The 19197-nt window shown below is 36.5% G+C and overlaps 1 pseudogene; it reads right to left on the bottom strand.

The window, feature by feature from the left end:
* Window positions 1-5893: 5893 nt before the first annotated feature.
* On the bottom strand, window positions 5894-18576 carry LOC107677297 (sodium-dependent neutral amino acid transporter B(0)AT2-like; annotated as a pseudogene).
* Between the last annotated feature and the right edge of the window lie 621 nt (window positions 18577-19197).

Here is a 19197-nt window from a genome sequence, read left to right as displayed (position 1 = left end):
CACACACACACACACACACACACACACACAGTCTATTGTTAATCCACAGGGCAAATGAGAGACACTCTTAGTGGACACAATATGCCACTACAAACAACCGACAACACGAGAACAAGAGCTGAAAATTAGGCTGTTTTACCAGCTAACAAAAATATATTCTAAAAAAAATTTTTTTTTTACTACTTTATGTCATCATATATTAAGGTCAGATATGTTAAACAGTAGTCAGACCACAAAGCAGTTTTTCCCAAAAAAATTTAGAAACGTTTTTTCTTGGTTCTGTGAATGTTAAGGGAACATTCCATTGTATCATCTTGCAAACTTTATGGGAATGTTACTTTTGAATGTTCTCTGAACATTCTGAAACAAGTAGTAACATTGCTAACATTTTGAGAACATTATTATAAAACGCCAAAGAACGTTCTATGAATGTTACTGGACGAACATCTGTACATATAACTTTACATTGGACACACTTTACTGAGCAATTACAATTAAAGAAATGGTTTACAAAGCTCCAGAACTGATCTACTGGGTCTGAACTGAACTTGAGTAGGCTATTCAAAGATGAAAATGCAATAACCTATTTATGAATGTTCAAAGGTTTTAAGTTTTACATTATTAAATGCCTTAGGTATTATAAACTATCAATGAACTAAATTATTTTTTAATTTAGCATTAATCAGTCAAGGTTAATGTAAATTTATAATAAACTGAAGAATAATGTGACATTGAAGACTGGAGTAATGATGCTGAAATTTCATCTTATCACAGCAATAAATTACATTTTAAAATACATACAAATTGAAAACAGCAATTTTAAATTGTAATGATATTTCACAATATTACTATTTTTACTGTACTTTTGATCAAATGCAGCCTTGTTGAGCAGAAGAGATTAACATTTTTTTTATTTGTTTGTTCAGTTTGTTCATAATACATTTAACAAATTTTAATTTATACAACTTGAAATGTAAGTAGAAATCCTTTAAGTACTTTAAGTACTATAAAATAATTGTTTACTGTTAGTTCATGATACCAGATGCATTAACTCATGCATGTTTTTTTTTCCATTTATTTTGAATTTTTAAATCCATTCCATTCTAGTTCATACTATTCTAATAATTAAATCTTTAAAGAATAGAATATAACATTCCAATCACAATCTAATCTTTAAGGAATGTTACATTCCGTATATTAATAGCAAAGGAAAAAAATTGAATAGAATAGAGCAAGAAGGGAAAAATAACAACAGACTAGAGTAAATAGAAGTAAACTAAATAATAAAACCGAGAGAACATTATAATAACAAATTATGTAAGCAATGTTACATTCTGCATAATAATAGCAAAGAAAATGAATAGAAAATTACTAACGCTAAAATAAATTAATAGAACATACTAAAGATAACAGAAGTGAACATTCTGATGATTAAATATTTAAAGATTGTTACATCAAGCACATTAACTGCAGCCCTGCATTCAAATCTGGAGATGTTAAAGGTCAGGTTTGAGTGTTTGCAGCAGAGGTTAGAAAGCCGTATTAGGTGTCAGGAGCCACATCACTTCAGCATACAGCTGTAAACTAAACCCACACACACACACACACACACACACACACACACACACACACACACACACACACACACACACACACACACACACACACACACACACACACACACACACACACACACACACACACACACACACACACACACACACACACACACACACACACACACACACACACACACACACACACACACACACACACAGAGCGGGTCTGCAGACAGTCTCAGAGGAAGCTCTTCTCCAGATCCTGGGCTGAAATAGTCCTCAGAGGCGGCGGTCTGGACCGAGAGAGCGAGTGAAAAGGAGACGCGCGCTGAGGAGGTGAAAGAGGAGGGAGCGTGATTATTGAAGGAGTGGCAGAGAGAGAGCCGTAACTCCTTCCTCCTTTCTCCATCCTCTGCTGCATCCATCCCTCCATCACATACCCAGAAAACACTGACGAGGACGAGCTGCTCAGATCCAGAGCGATATCTGACAGACAGAAGCAGAGACGTTACAAAACCTCATTATGTTCATGATATCTTCATAGTTTTATGAATCTATCTGGAGCTACTATCTGGAGCGAACAACTTGATACACAAAGAAGCACAGAACTTTTAGGTGAAATCATTTTTAAATTGGATTAAACTTCATCTATGCTATGCAATGCAGAATGAATTAAAAGTACATTTATTTCATTTATAATCTCTTAAATTCTTAGATTTTTTTAAGCTTGTATTGCAATGTATTATGGGATTGTGAGGGATTGACGCTGTTGTTTAATTTGTGAGCACCTGATTCATGCAGCTGAGTGTGTGAGTAAATGTTTTTGGTGTAAAACTGGTTATAGATGCAGTAAAGCACAGCCATCAGCGTCAGAGTTCCTATAGCGGCAGCGATGAACACACCCAGCTTATTATTGTTCTTCAGCATATGAACATCTGCCAGTGTAAAACACACAGGTCAGTAAGGCTTAAAATGAACATCATAGGAACAGCATCTATATTCTGTCATGTCCTGGTATAGACAAAAAAAAATTAAATAAAAAAAAAAAATAAACGAAAAACGTAAAACGAATAAATATTAACGAAAATAATGTTATCTTAAATAAAATCATATATAAATATATATACATAAAATGGAAAGAAACTACTAATAAATGTTACTAATAAAAGTAAAATGAAATAAAATAAAATAAATCTTCATCTCAACCCAACAAGTCTTAAAATTAGTATATCATAGGAACATTCTGGTAGGAAAAGCTCAATCAAAACAAATAAATAAAATATTGAAATGAACTACTAATGAATATTACGAATAAAAAAATAATTAAAATATGAACTGCAATAAAGAGAACAGAACTAAACAGAAATGAACACAACAGAAAACACCAGAGAAGAGAAAAAGAATAAAATAGCAACTAGTTGGCATCATAATCAAATCTGTAAGGACAAACACGCATCAGAGGATAGTTTTGCGTGTGTGTGTCTTACAGGTTTGTTTGAGAGTGATGTGGTCGTGCTGATCAGAGGTCAGTTCTGTTTCGTCCGCTGGGTCGGTGTTGATAGGATTCTGACCCAAACACACACTCACACACACCACCAACAGCGTCCACTTCAGCATACTGCAAACACAGACAGAGAGAATCATTACAACAAACAAATGTGCCTGATCTATAGGAATAAATGAGAATGAGAGCAGAGCTGCTTGTGATCCAGCAGACTCCCAGTGTCCTCTAGTGGCAGTGAGCAGAACAGCACTCCTCTGAGACTCACTTCCATGCTTCCTTTTCCTTAGTAGCTCACATAATGACTTGGAAATACATGATTATTTACTATCAGTGTTAAAACTAAAGCCAACTAGTAAAACTTAAATATCAATAAAATAAAATATTAGATGAAAAACTTAAATTAAAAATGCTGCCTTGGCATCTAAATGAATAAATAAAAATAAAGAACTAAAAATACTAAAACTGAAATAAAAAGAAAAATGAATAAAAATGACAAAAGCATAAAAACAAACCAACTAAAATGAAATGCATAATAAAAAATTATTTAAAATATTAAATATTATAATAGTATCTTACTAAAATAACACTATATACACTACATATTCAAGCTAAACCATGAATCCTTGAATAATTTGTATATCATTCAGAAAAGTTTTCCTCTTTAACGGCAGGCAGTGATCGGTGCGTTGGATCTTATTCTGCTCTAAACACAAATACATACAGGAGTGTTAAAAACGGTCTAACCAGATACAGTTAGCAAGACTCTCTCAAATAGAGGAGATGTGGGTAAGTGTAACACTTTTGCGCCGACTTCACATTTTATTAAGGGCCCAGCTGCCTGTGATTGAGAGATGCACACAAGAAAAGTGCTGGGAATGTTTATTTTTGCACGTAAAAAAAATAAATAAAAAATTCCAAGGCAATGAAAATTTGTGTTACATTAAAATAAAACAGAATAAAATACTTTGGGGTACAATTTAAATATTTATACACAAAATTTTTTTATTATTCGTCATTCATGTTTCACTTTCTTTTAATTTCAGTTCAAAGCAGACCAAAACAGAGTAAACATTAGTTTTAAGTCTGTCCTATTTCCAATGAAATCAATGTAGATGTGAGAGCCACCGCTCATGCATGTTCTTTCATTCTAGATTGATATTCTTCTCGTGATGTGAAAGCAGGTTCTTTGCATTAGAAATAATCAAACTGGTGCATTAAGTCAATAAGATCCTTTCAGCTGTTGATCTGATGTGAATCAGAGGTCATGTGCTTGAAAGCATTTAGCATATTTACATTCTGAACAATTCAACAACAAATTCATCACACTTCAGGGTTCAAAACAAGACCCGACGCTCCGATACAGCAGGTGAGCAACACACTAAAGATTCTTCTAATCATTCGGATTTAAACCTTTTTCCACATACCTGATCTCCGTTTCTAGGAAGTTTTCTTCTCCGGTGATTTGTGTCTTTCAGCTGCGCTGAGCATCACTTTGTTTGTGGATTGTCTCTTTCCAGGGTGGAGCTTCACACCATAACAACCAAAGTCCCAGGACCATTAGCTCTCACACACTCTCTCACACACTCTCTCACACACACACACGACGACCAGCACAAAGACAGCTAGAGGACTGCAGAATCAGGATTTGAAATCTTAAAAATAAAATGTAAATCTTGAAAAAAGATCGAAAAAACTTAATCTTTAAAAATAATAAAATATACAAAATGTAAAGCTCTTTGTATAACTATACACACTTCAATTTTTTACAAATTTAAAAGTAAAAGAAATTAAATATAAAAAACATTTTTAAACAAAAATCATAAAATGTATCGTTACACTAAGATGTTTTACTAAAGTTTAAGATTTTTTTGTACATATAATTTTCAGTGATGATTTATATAACTGTAAATCAAACATTCAAGTATTAAAACAAATACGAGTTATAAAATTTAAATAATTTTTTTACTTTTTAACATTAATCATGAGAATTACAGGGGAAAATTGTAGTGAAATTATTAGATAGATAGATAGATAGATAGATAGATAGATAGATATAGATATACACACATACACAAATTAATTTCCCTTCATGCCAATTAAAAAAAAAAAAAAATCCAGATGTTTACAACCCAGACAAGAGATTCACCTTTATACAGAGAAAGAAAACAAAAGTCCTAAGTCAAATAACAATTTATACAGAAACAAGATCATCATGATGTAAACTGTACAAAATGTCTGTTTGTCCGGTCCGCACAGCTTGAGCATCAATCAAGCATTCACACAAACCGAAGACTTTAGAATCAAGTTTCTGACTTTGACAGAAAGCAAGAGGAAATACTGAAACCATACTGTAGCGATACTGTAGCAAGACAATAAAATTACCCTTCAAGATCAGAGATTTCTCAAGTATACTACATGAGGAATAGAATTAAATAACACCATTTCATCATATATATACATATTTCTGACCAGAACAAACTACTTACAGAGAGTTCAATCTACTGAACAAACACAGAAGAACTCATCAAACCCCTGTGAGAGGCAAAGATAACGTTACTTCACAATGACTATAAGTCATAAAATGTCTGGCCTGCTGGTCAGATGTTCGCTTTTAGAAACATGTCCGAGACAGTGTTTGGAAAAATAAAAAGAGGGGATATTTTACAAATAAAAACAAGCAACAAATATTTCTGTACAATATAAAATTTACAGAAAAATCTATAAAATTGTTCCGAAAATGCTGTATTAAATACTTCATAAGAAAATCACAATGTCACATACAAACTATGACTGGAAGCAAATTTGAAAAATGTCTGTTTTATGATGGCTGTAGTTGGAGCTTAAAAAAAAGAAAACAAGGTTACAAAAATAAATAAATGTTTTAAAAATCCAATAGCATTTTTTCCTCACAAAGAAATGTCAGTCATATTTTGCATAAACAAATAAGTCTATTTTTAAGACCATTAAGATGAAATATGACCGACACATTTCTGCTTGGAAAAGCACACAGTTTTCCATGTTGTAAGACTCTGAATTTGTCCAGGTCTCAGTTATGAGTGATTTTATGATTCAAATGGTCTTTTGAACACACAATGTACCACTTTACACTCACTTAAATAATGACACTAAACACAGAACACATCAGAATGGACCAACATTAACCCTCTGATGCTATAGAGGTCAGAAAAGACATTATTAATGACCTTGTAGAATCGTAAAATTCAAATAAGGCCGGTTTCACACCACAAGCGTGAGCAGCGCATATTTTCTCGGCATGCATGTTAACAAATGAGTGCATTCACACCGGGAGCAGGAGCATCAGGTGAGCAGCTCACGCTCAATTAAAGTGAACAAAATAAATATGATTTCACATATACGGTGTTAAAAAAAAAAAAAAAGCACAGAACAAGTCTATCTAGTGTGTTTTAACAAGAATTGTAGTATGTCAAAAGAAAATGAAGAACATTTACCCATTTAAACTTGTTTTTAATTATTCAGGTTGGGTTAAAGTATGGTGTAATATTTTAAAAAACATTAAACAGCACGTTCTATTTCGAAGTATGATTGAAACGACATGATCGGAGCCGTTTTTGTTGTTTACCATTTACATGCGAATCCCCACGATAAAATTTCAAAACTTTAAAACTTTCAAGTTTATAACTGACCAACCTCTAAAAACAAATTTACAGTTGTCTTTGTGAAGAAATGTGTAGCTTTGGAGCCGCTGCTGTGACGCTGTACGAACGCTTCCAGTGTGAATCCGCTGGCGAGTCTGCAGTGATGCTGTAGTTACACTGACGCGAAGCTCACGCTTGCAGTGTGAAACAGGCGTAACACTGATGGGTCAAACCCATCAACACCTTTATGCAAAAAAATAACCCGACCGTTGTAACGGGTTACTATAGTGTTGCTTTGTTGTTCAGCGTTCACCTGGACCCACCAAATGCAGGTACGGCTCAGCGGTACCATTATTATGCTGTACTTAAAGCCACAGTTCACTAGAAAAAGGAAACGGTCATCAGCCGCATATAAAGAGTTTTCACATGTAACAGGTTTAAACGGAGATGTAAAACTGAGATTTGAGAAGCCAAGACTTTCACAAAGGCTTGGAATATAATGCAAAATTTCAGGGCTCAACAGATGTCAACTACCGTTAAAAGGAAAAGATCAGCCTGTACAAACGGTTAAATAACTCCACAAGATCATCTGTGATGTTTTGAGTGAAATTGATGCCAATTTTCTTTTTTGCGATAAACACCCAAAATTATTTTTGTGCCCATATGCACAGACAGAAATGATTGTTCCCAACAGCAAAGTACAATAATAAAATGGTCTTGATTTAAATAGATCCTTCTGAGATGTTTGTAAACTCTATAACGTAGTTTCTTCTCATAACACACTACTTGATTCGAAGTGTTCAATGTGGCCGTTCGGCAAACGAGAGTCATGGTTTTCATAAAACAAAGGGGAAAATGAATTGGGGTCATCTCCTGAAGGTGGTAACGTGCTGAGAGGGGTCAGGTCTATGTCTGTGGTGGCACATGGCACGTATCCCGCCTCAGTGTCTGCCGGCGACTGGCCGAGCCGTTCCAGGAGGAGGGAATGTATGAATCCGATAGGAACAGGAAGAAATGCGACAATGATGAGCGTGCTCAGGACAGCAAGAGCCCAGCCAGGATAAGGCAGATTTTCCTTAGACGCCTGGGAGAACATTTGGGATAGAGCAATGTTAATTAACTCCGTGAAATCTGACATATGAAATAGCAGTCAGAAAAATAATAATAATAGTAATAATAAAACAGATCGTGTATTGAACCTTTAGACAAAATAAAAATAAAAATATGCATGTGTTTTTTTTTTATTATCATATTTGACGCAGTCTTTTATGGTTAATATAGTATGATGAACATGGAGGAAAAAAACAGCTCAAATTTATTCAGAAGCCCAAACGGAGCAAAAATACACAATTTGGTGCAGACGCTGATATTTATATGGACAAAAATTATGGTAAAATTCTGATAGGTTGTAATGTAAATCAATGAGATCTTTATAACTGTATATCAGACTACTTGCATAAAATGCATATAAATATTAGTTGTAATTCTATATCTCCCAATAATGTCTTAGTGAGATTTTAATGCTTAGCATTTCAATCCTCTGTAGTTTCAAAACATATAATGCAATGCAACACAAAGATGATTGTTGATTGAACGAATAAGCATTCCTCAAAAGCCTGATGATCATATTTGATACTCATATTTGAACAATTTTACTAAAAAAAGATGTTGAAAAAAAAAGTTGCTACAGTCTTGAAATATTACTAACAATATCAAAGTTACTCTTACGTTTACTTTATAAAAAAAAACATCAGATTTCCCACCAAAAAAAAAAAAACAAGAACCGCAACCCGAAGGTGGATGTGGACATAAAAGGCCTTTTACTTGCTAAAAAAAAAAAGTCTAAACTATTAAAACAGATGACATAGTAGATTGTTTGCAACAGGTTTGATCGTGCTGATCATTCAGAGGCCTTAGAAATCCGCACATCAAATGATACAGCAGGCTTGATACGGTCAAAGTTTAAAGTAAAGGTTTATTTGCGAGCACACATATGTGATTTTACCTTTTCTCTGTTCCAGGCGGTGTATGTCGGACGCTCCAAGATCATCTTTAGCAGACTGGCACCTAAGAGCCCCAGCATAGCAGCTGGACACACATATTTCCACAGGTACTTGTACACCACAGGAACCGGCCGATCCAACATCCGCTTCAGGTCCTCCAAAAACCTGCATTAAAAATACATTTTTAATTTGCGTTTACGCACATTAAACCACAAATAAACACTTCTGCTCGCACTGTGATACCTGTCCGCTCCATAAACCCAGGCCACGCTCAAGGTCTGAAAGATGACGACGATGATGAGGGGAAGTGTGGCAGAATAGTCATCAAACATCGTCACAAAGTAGTTTCCACAGCGCTGAGTGAACGTGAGACCGATCAGAAAGCCCACCGCACAGCTGCATGCTGGGAGAGATGGGAAAAAGACAAAATAATGATCAGACAGACCAATCACAGGGGTGATACGTACACGCAAAACACAACACAACTGATTACAACCAAGAGACAGACACAATTCGGTCAATGCCGGGTGGTGCAGAGACAACAATCTCTCTCTGAATGTGGAGAAGACGAAGGAGATTGTTGTTGATTTCAGGGGAGTGCGCCCTCAGCATGCCCCCCCCCCCCCTTCCCTCTTTTGCCCCATGCACCACTGAACTCTGAACCTCAGACCCCCCTCCCCCCCAGCTCCTTCCACTCCCCCCTCCCACTAACACACTGGGACCTGCACCAGTCACTTTGTGCAGCATTGGTCTGCTCACTACCTCATTCAGCATTGAACTGACCTCATTCAACTACCTCTTCTGACAGTTTAAATTTAAAAAAAACTGCTCTGAGCTTTTTGTCACTTTAATCAAAATAAGCTCTTTTGCACTACAATCATTATATCTGCACTGTTTGTTTACTTCACTGGTTTGCACTCTATCTGCCATGTGCTGCTTTATTTATTTTTTTTTACATGACCTTATTTGTATAGTTGTATTTTATATTTAATCTGTATCTATCTGTATTTTATGTTCTACTGTTAGTGTTATCTGTATGCACCAAGGGTCTGAGAGCAACGCAATTTCAATTCTCTGTATGTATGTGCTGTACATGTGGAAGAATTGACAATAAAGCAGACTTGAACTTGAACAATTCAAAGATAAACCCAAATATACATTAACAAAGACACAAGAGCAAAAGAACAACAGCAACAAGAGCAACAGGGTGGGAGTGTTACCTGTAAAGAGGAATTTGTGGTTACGCAGGGTCTTAAACGTGTCCGTCAGTGGGGTCAGTATTCCAGCCATGGTGCCAAACATGGTTGACAAACCCAGACTGAGCAGCATGAGGAAGAACAGCGCCGACCAGAACGGACTCCCAGGAAACAGCGTCATGGCTTCAGTGAATGCTATGAAAGCTAAACCAGTTCCCTCCACACCCTGAGAGAGAAAGACAAGTTCGCAAACTTTAACTTAAGCATTAAGCGGAGTCATTCTTAACCAAAGAAATACTGTGCAACTGAGCATAACTACAGATGTATTCATATTTTAGACCTAGCAACCACCCAAAACATTCCAATAATTCCCTAGCAACCACACAAAACATTTCAATAGCCTAGCAACCACCCAAAACATTCCAATAACCTAGCAATCACTCAAAAACAAAAGCAATATCCCAGCAACCACCAAACCATTCCAATAATACCCTAGCAACCACCCAAAACATTCCAATAACCCAGCAACCACCAAAACGTTCCAATAATACCCTAGCAACCACCAAAACGTTCCAATAGTACCCTAGCAACCACTCAAAACATTCCAATAGCCTAGCAACCACCAAAACATTCCAATAACACCCTAGCAACCACCCAAAACATTCCAATAGCCTAGCAACCACCCAAAACAAAGCAATAACCTAGCAACCACCCAAAACAAAGCAATACCCCAGCAACCACCCAGAACATTCCAATTATGCTCTAGCAACCACCCAAAACAAAGCAATACCCCAGCAACCACCCAGAACATTCCAATTATGCTCTAGCAACCACCCAAAACATTCCAATAACCTAGCAACCACTCAAAAATAAAGCAATACCCCAGCAACCACCCAAAACATTCCAATAACTTAGCAACCACTCAAAAATAAAGCAATACCCCAGCAACCACCAAAACATTCCAATAATACCCTAGCAACCACTCAAAACAAAACAATACCCCAGCAACCACCCAGAACATTCCAATTATGCTCTAGCAACCACCCAAAACATTCCAGTAACCTAACAACTAGAGGTCGACCGATAGCGGATTTTGCCGATACCGATAGCTAGGTTCGACCACACTGGCCGATACCGATTAATTAACCGATAGTTTTAAAATTTATACTGAACAAAAACTAAAATAGTGCTTTATTAACAAAAACAGTACTGAACCATACTAGTAGTAGTAGTAAAAAAAAAAAAAAAAAAATAATAGTAAATGTTGAAATTAACACACTCTAACAAGGAACAATACTTACACAGCTTTCATTAATCTTAATGCTACAAATGGACTTAAATGAAGCACACAGACTTTATTAGAGCCACAGAAAGACAAACGTTTTGCTGAAAATGCACAATACACAATTCATTATGTACATTAACAACGATTCGGGACCAATATAATGTAATTTAAAGGAAAACTATGTGAATGGCGCTCTGTGGCGCGGCAGGATTTTCTGTCGGCTGCATTTAAATCCGCGTCTGAAGTTTCCCACTCTGTTCAGCGTGCAGTATCACGTGTCTAAACAAATAGCACGTGCTGTCAGTGATTTCAACCACTAGAGGCCGCTCTCGCACTGTGTAATGACAGCAGACCCTTCTCAGCCGCTCCAGCAATAGACGCAACCCGGAAAACTATCGGCATGGATTTTTGTCGATAACCGATAGTTCCAGCAATCAACTATCAGTGCCGATTAATCGGCAAAATCGATACATCGGTCGACCTCTACTAACAACCGCTCAAAACAAAGCAATACCCCAGAAACCACCTAAAACTTTCCAATAATGCCCTAGCAACAACTCCAAAAGCAATACCCTAGCAACCACCCAAAACATCAAGCAATGCAATAGTAAAGAATGTTTTGCACCACTCACGTTCTCTTCAGAAAATATAAAACATCTAGTTCTGTTCTGTACCTGTTTAAGCTCGTCCTCCAGGCTGCAGGCGGTGATGTTGTAACCGGGGATATTCAGCTGCTGGCCCTGAATCCTGTACCAGTCCTCATACTCGTTCAATGTGATGCTCTCCACATCTGATGCATTGATGAGGAGGTCAGGGAGTTGAGTGCTGGACATCGCTTCAAACACGGCCTTCACGTTACTGCAACATACACAAACATACATACAGCTAAACATCTTAAAGCTTCTGGAAAATATACGTAAAGGTACTTCAGGCATTATAATATGTTTTAAGATCAAACATTCACAAATCATTTTTACTGACCGTTTAACACACTCTGTGGCAATGGTTTTGGCTCTGAAGCCCAGCACAGCAAACACCACCAGCGTGGCCAGAACAGACGTCATGAAGTTGACGCCAGACACGGTGAACGCATCTCGATGGCAGTTGTTGTTCCGCGGGTTGTAGGAAGAATATGCAATCACAGAACCGAAACCCAAACCCAGAGCAAAGAAGACCTGAGTTGCCGCCTGACGCCACACCTGAACGTCAGCCCAGATCTCCAGCTGAGAGAAATCCACCACAACAGACGTTTACTTCGAACTCACTTTGGGAATCTGATTGTGAACGGCTTCAGAGTTACACTAAACATATCACACGATAATATAAGAAAAAGAGATTCATTTTGAGCAATATTATTATTGTTAACTAAAAACTGAAACTGTTAAAAACATTTGTAAGTAATTGAAATAAAATAAATGATAAATATTAGATGAAAAACAAACAAAAAAATGAGAAATGTTGGCAACTAAAATAAGTTTAAGTACTGAAATTACTACAACTAAAAGTGAAATAAAAATAAAGCTAAATACATTTAAAAAAAAAATAAAAATGTATGTGCTATGAAGGCAAAATTACTCAAATTAAAAAATAAAACTTGATTCAAAATATTAATAAATATAGTACATAAATAATACTATTGTAAAACATTTTTCAAAGTTGAAATTAAACAGATTATTGGAGTATGTTTTACATATTTTTCTACTTAAGTTTCACCTTAAATTCAATGTGTTACTGGCCATTTATTTGTAAATGTAAATTTACTAGCAATTTCTAAGTGAAAACTATTTCTACACCAGTTTTTTCAGTGTATATAACATGACAATACTGAGAGAAGAGACCATTTTGGTGATGGTTTTTATGGACTATGGTTTCTAATTAATAAATTCCCCCACATTCTGAACCCCAACTCAACATGCAGCTTAAAAAGTCATGCAATTATCTACATACCCTGGGGTAAAACATAAATTTAATGCCCTCGGACGCCCCGTCCAGCGTCACGCCTCTGATCAGGAAACACAGCAGCACAACGTACGGAAACACCGAGGAGAAATACATCACCTACACACAACAGATACTGATCAATACCATCAATAATCAAATTACAACACACAGTACACACATATACATGCATGCATACATATATATACACATATATACATATACATATATGTCAAACGATGACCCAAGCGGCCAGCAGACATCCAGTGATGATGGGGTTGAACTCTCCGGTTTCGTCAATGGAATCGGTGATATCCAGAGCTTTACGGTACCAGAAATATGCTGTGGGAGAGCTGGCGGCACATTCCTTCACTAGGAGCAAAAACAAGAAATGCATCTCCATATGAAGAACTGATGCCAGAAATGTGACATTTTTATATCTAATCTCACAAGTGAAAATGACTCATTTTATATTGCATTACACAAACTCCTAATCCTTACCGGTGCTGTTCCCTTCTGTTGGACAGTTTTCCCATGGTAGAGGATACTGGAAAGAACTTCCCAAGTAAAAAATACTCCAACCAATGATGACGTTATAATACAGAGCTACAAAGAAACACACCTGGGAAATTAAAAGAGAAAGGAAAACAATGTATTAAAGAATAAAGTAACATTGTGAAAATCAAGTTTTGACATCGTTTATACAGTATGTCTATCTGGTGTTTTTAATATATGCTTAAAGACAAACCATGTGCAAATTCATCAGTCATTTACAGATGACCATTGCTGAGCATTTTCTCTTTAAAACCAAGTGTACCAAAGACTCAAAAAATGAGATTTGAAACAGCTCCTGTTTTCTACGATACATTAAGTGTCTGACATTGCAGAGAGCGATGCATAAAATGCATTACCACAGGATTCCTGCACATTTTTAAAAGTCTAATTTAAAGGTCCCATGACATGCTGGTTTTTAGATGCACCTATCGCCATTTCTAGCCACTGGGGGACCATAGGCAGGCTAGGGGAACTCATATTAATGTTAAAAAACCTCATAAAGTGAAATTTTCATGCCATGGGACCTTTAAGGCTTTTAAGACCTGAAAAAAAAAAAACCATTAATGCTGTAAATGCTGAGAAAAAAAACCCTCAATTTTCAAGGATTTTGTTGATAATTAGACAATACTTTGTTTTTGAATTAGGGCTGAACGATTAATTGCATTTGCGATAATATCGCGATATGAAAAAACGCAATTTTTCCAATCACAGAGGCTGCGATTACACTCGGTCATGTGACACGCGAGAGTAAAGAGGTGTGTTCGACTTGAAGATCAATCGGTGTATGACATCAAAGTACGGCGCGAGAAAGCATAAGAAGACGTCCGCTCTCGCAGTACTTTGATGACATACCGATCGGTCTAAGCAGCGCTGCTTCAAGTCGAACACATCTAAGCAGTCTTTCACAGGGCTCCAGACTGCGACCATTTTTTATGCCTGTGTGACTACATTTTGTGAGCGGTCGCACTGGCGCGACCACCGCGTTGTTTAATGTTTCACATGTGAAACATCAAACGGCAAACAAAACTGAAAGCATAACGAAACTGCGCTACTTGTTTGAGCTGCGCAGCGCTTCGAGTGTAGAGCACGAGCGCGAAGGTGCGCGCAGCAAAAATGACGCGACATCAAATGGCAAACGAAACTGAAAGCATAACGAAACCGCACTACTCGTTTGAGCTGCGCAGCGCTTCGAGTGTAGAGCCTGGTTTATACTTGCCGCGTCAGGAGCGCGAAGCTGCATGCAGAAAAAATGACACGAATATTGAGGAAACGATGGATGGGTTTCATGCTAAAGTAAAGTAAAAGACTGCTTCTTAAACCAAAGGTGAACATGTTGGTATTCTTGTTGGGGAAAAAAAAAATAAATGCAAGCACCGTCACTGACAGAAAGTTTAGTTTTACTTTTCTTTTTGTTTTCATTTGCGTTATCTTTGCTGTTTACCTCACGATATGCTATGGAGGCTCTCTTTTATTTATTTGATTCCTCAGTGTTTGCTAAACGTTCTGTAATTTATTAGTCTGTATATAATACAGCATGTGGTGGCAATGGCATATTATATACATGGCAAAAGAGAAACTCCCGTTCACAAAATTCAAAATCACAAATACTACTACTAATGAAAAAGAACCGGTTGAATGTTAACCTCTTTCGTTTCCATATAACTATAAACTATGATAAAAGTTCATCAGCATGCGTTGATTAATCCCATGTTGTAGCAAAAAAAACAATTGCGACCAAATCATGTGCTCATGCGACCACCTGAGAAAGTTAGTCGCAAAAGAGCGACCAGTGGGAAGAATGAGTCTGGAGCCCTGAAATTACTCAAGCCGTAACAGTGTTACGGTGCATTTCATTACTGAAGACTTCGACCGTAAGATAATATATATAATAAGCTAATGTATATATATTCTTATTTATTTAAAGTCTGTCTAAAGTTAACGGTGTTTAAAAAGTGCAGTCCACATGTTTACATATGTTTATTACAGTGACTTTGAATTACCTAAAGTAGTGTGGTAAAGCATCAGATTGTTTTTATATTTCTGCAATCTACTTTAGCTTGTGTGATTTGTTACTGACTTTTATATTAATGTTTACAGCAGGCTTATTTGTCAGTGCGTTATGTTGTCATAATTATTACATGCTTACAAGGTTGGAAGTTCAACAAATCAGTCAATATACTACTGTGATTGTAGTTGTTAAATAAAACGTAATTCATATCAATTCATGCATCACCTAATTTCATCGTAACATATAGGCCTGGCTTACAGAACATTTATGTTTAATATATCTAATATTGTGTTGGTCATACTATACAATGATTTATACCATGTCTTTGTTGAATAATACAGAACAAAGAGCTTTAAAAAAATAATTGCACATTAAATCGCAATCGCAATATTGGTAAAAAAATATAAAAAATCCCAATTAGATTTTCCAAAATTGTTCAGCCCTATTTTGAATGCATTTACAATTGCATAAATAACGCTATGAGATTGAATACGCAAATATTAAATGTGATTGTTTATTTTTTAAAGGTACTTATATATATATATATATATGAAACTAAGAACACCAGTATTAAATGAGGTAAAGGTGTATAGTTCATTTTAAAGGGGTCATATGATGTTGCTAAAAAGAACTTTATTTGGTGTAATGAAATTATGTGGTTTAAGGTTCAAAAAAAAAATTTTCCACATACTGTACATTGTTTCTCCTCTATGCCCCGCTTTCCTCTGAACTTTTATAAAGAATATCTCTTTGGATTTGAGACTTTAGTTTTTGCAAATTTACAGATCTTCTTTATGCACCAAGAGCTTGTAACACTCCAAAGAGAAAGTAAAAACTGAAATTGCATCATATGACCATATAATGAAGAATAATTTTCACAGGGAAAAAAATGCTTAAATGTAATTTTGACACAATATGCCATTTTGCAATAAAATTACTGACTGCAGGGGTGCTTTAATTACGTTTTCGTAATAATTTTTTGCGGTCTGCAAAAAAAAAAGCTCAGTTTCTGTATTATGCACCATTTCAACTGACCAATAAAACATAATATTACTCACCACACAGCTGGAGTAGCCAATGCCAACAAGCTTTGGAGAAATGTGCCTCCAGACGCCAATGCTGCCCTGTCTGATGCTCTGACCTGCCGCCAGCTCCATAAAAAACAATGGCACACCGACCAGCACCATCAACAGCACATACAGCAAGATGAACGCTCCTGAAAGACAGCAATATGACAATTATAAAACAAAAGCAAGCCTGGATATCCTTTGCATCTAATCAAAACGATCTCCTCCTCACTCACCTCCTCCATTCTGGTGGCAGAGGTATGGGAACCTCCAAACGTTTCCCAATCCCACACTGAATCCGACCTGAGCGAGGAAGTATTCCACCTTACTGTCCCAGCCATCTCGGGCCGCTTCCAGCGCGACCTCCTGCTCGACCCCTAAACCCGGTTCAGTCTCGTCCCGCTGGCTGTCCACAGGCAACGGCGGTTTCTCGGATGTCATCTGAGAGAGAGAAACAGCTTGTTTGTCCATTCAAACAAATCACACAAAGCCACGGCGGATTTATCTTTGTTATAAGACATGAAAGTATAAAAAAATAAATAAAAAAATCGATCTTATCTTGCCAGTTCAGTCATAAAACTGCTCAATCATGTGTGCTGCTTCGTGTCTGACGGCTATTCAAGTTCACTTCCGTTTGAGTAATCAGTCCAAACAAATGATGGATTAAAAACTACACGATCAAAGTGAGGAACAGCATTAGAGCCACCGTGTGAATACGGCTTGATCTGTGAATTTCCAAAATCTTTCCAGTCGTCTGTAAATACTGGATATGGATTTTAAAAACCGATTCACTAATGAATCAGACCGTTTTCACCAGTTGTCAGTTTGTGTTTTATGTGAACACACTAAAACTTTAAAGCGCACTCAATTGCATCTTGATGATGTTTGCTTATAATATGCTATGTTTTTTGTTTCTAACATCTGCACAATTATGAATATTTTTAGCCATACAGGTTATTATATAGAGACATTGATGACAGGCAATTAAAGTTTGATCTAGTTTTACAGAATTACATCTTTTAATACATTTCTTTGAAAATGCAAATTACAACATACAACATTACTGTATATTAATAGACTACTAATAAGTGCATTATCATAATCAAAAGACTAATTATTCTAATAATTATGATAATATTCAAGTGATTAAGGATTCAAAATAGAACAATATTGAAGGTAAATTGACTAAAATGGACCAAAATAAGATCGGAGTCCACTTTCAAGGTAACATACAGGGTAAATGCAAAAATAACTCAAGTGAACTGTCTCTTTAAGACCTAAAATAATAATAACAATAATAATAATATTATTATTATTATTATTCCCTGACATTTACATGTTTCTCACACCGACAGCAGGAAACATCGCCCAACTGCCACTGTATGCTCTAAAACGATTATTCAGTTAAATAAATGCATAAATAAGTTCTTCAGTGCAAGATGAACCCAAACCAAAAGCTGTTTAGTCACGTGAGATCTAACACTGCAGAGCCAGTAAGCATTCAAAGAGATCGGCTAGTGCTTCTCACATATGAAACTAAAATGAAATATGCTTCCAAATTAGCATGTAAAACAGGAAAGCTTACTATTAATATCTATGCATACATAGTAAATAAAAGCCTTAAATAAATTCTCACCGCTGTAGTTTTTGTCTTTGATTCTCAAAGGCACGCGCACGTGTTGCTCAAATCCTCTTAAAAACACCACTTCTCGAGTTCCCCAGCCGAACCATACAAATACAAACTAGAGAAACAATAATTTGAAGTATATGGCGACAGAGAAAGACATTTATTGTCGCGGGGTTTTACTCTTCAGAAGTGGTTGCGATGACTTGCAGAACCTCACGAAACACCCGCCGCACGCCATTGTTATATAGCCTCGCCCGCCAGGGTTGCCAGGTTTTCACAACAAAATCCGCCTAAGAGGTCACGTTCCGGGGGGTAAATACACGTTTTTTTGGCGGGGTTCCCCTGGTAAAATCCACATTCCAGTGGCTAAATATCACGTTAATGTGGTCGCTTCAATCCGCGGACATGAAAAACAGCCTGCGGCAACAGTGTTAAAGTAGCACAATTCCGCGGGAAAACCTCGGACTTGGCGACATCAAAACCTAAAATAAAACTCCAGAAAGGTGTAAAATATGGGACCTTTAATTCACACAACAAAGATTTCCTTTGTTTTTCCTTGCAACGCATTCAAATCAGTTTACCATCAGTAACCATCTGTCTCTATAGCTGAATTTATATTTTAGCATGATTCTCCATGTGCTGTACAGCTGACATGCGGCTCTTCAGAAAGTTGCTGAATGATGCAATTCCAGAACAGAATTACACTGAGATTGTAAAAGTCACTCCCAGCAGGTGGCGCTGCTGGTGCTTTGCATCTTATTTCACTGTCAAAGTGACCCAACTGACCAGGACACAAAACATTACTCTCATATATTGTAAACAAGCCTTGTCAGGGTTA

Source organism: Sinocyclocheilus anshuiensis, unplaced genomic scaffold (assembly GCF_001515605.1).
Source record: "Sinocyclocheilus anshuiensis isolate Anshui unplaced genomic scaffold, SAMN03320099.WGS_v1.1 scaffold392, whole genome shotgun sequence".
Classification (NCBI taxonomy): Eukaryota; Metazoa; Chordata; class Actinopteri; order Cypriniformes; family Cyprinidae; genus Sinocyclocheilus; species Sinocyclocheilus anshuiensis.
The sequence above is the reverse complement of the archived record's forward strand: the minus strand, read 5'-3'. Positions and strand labels throughout refer to the sequence as shown.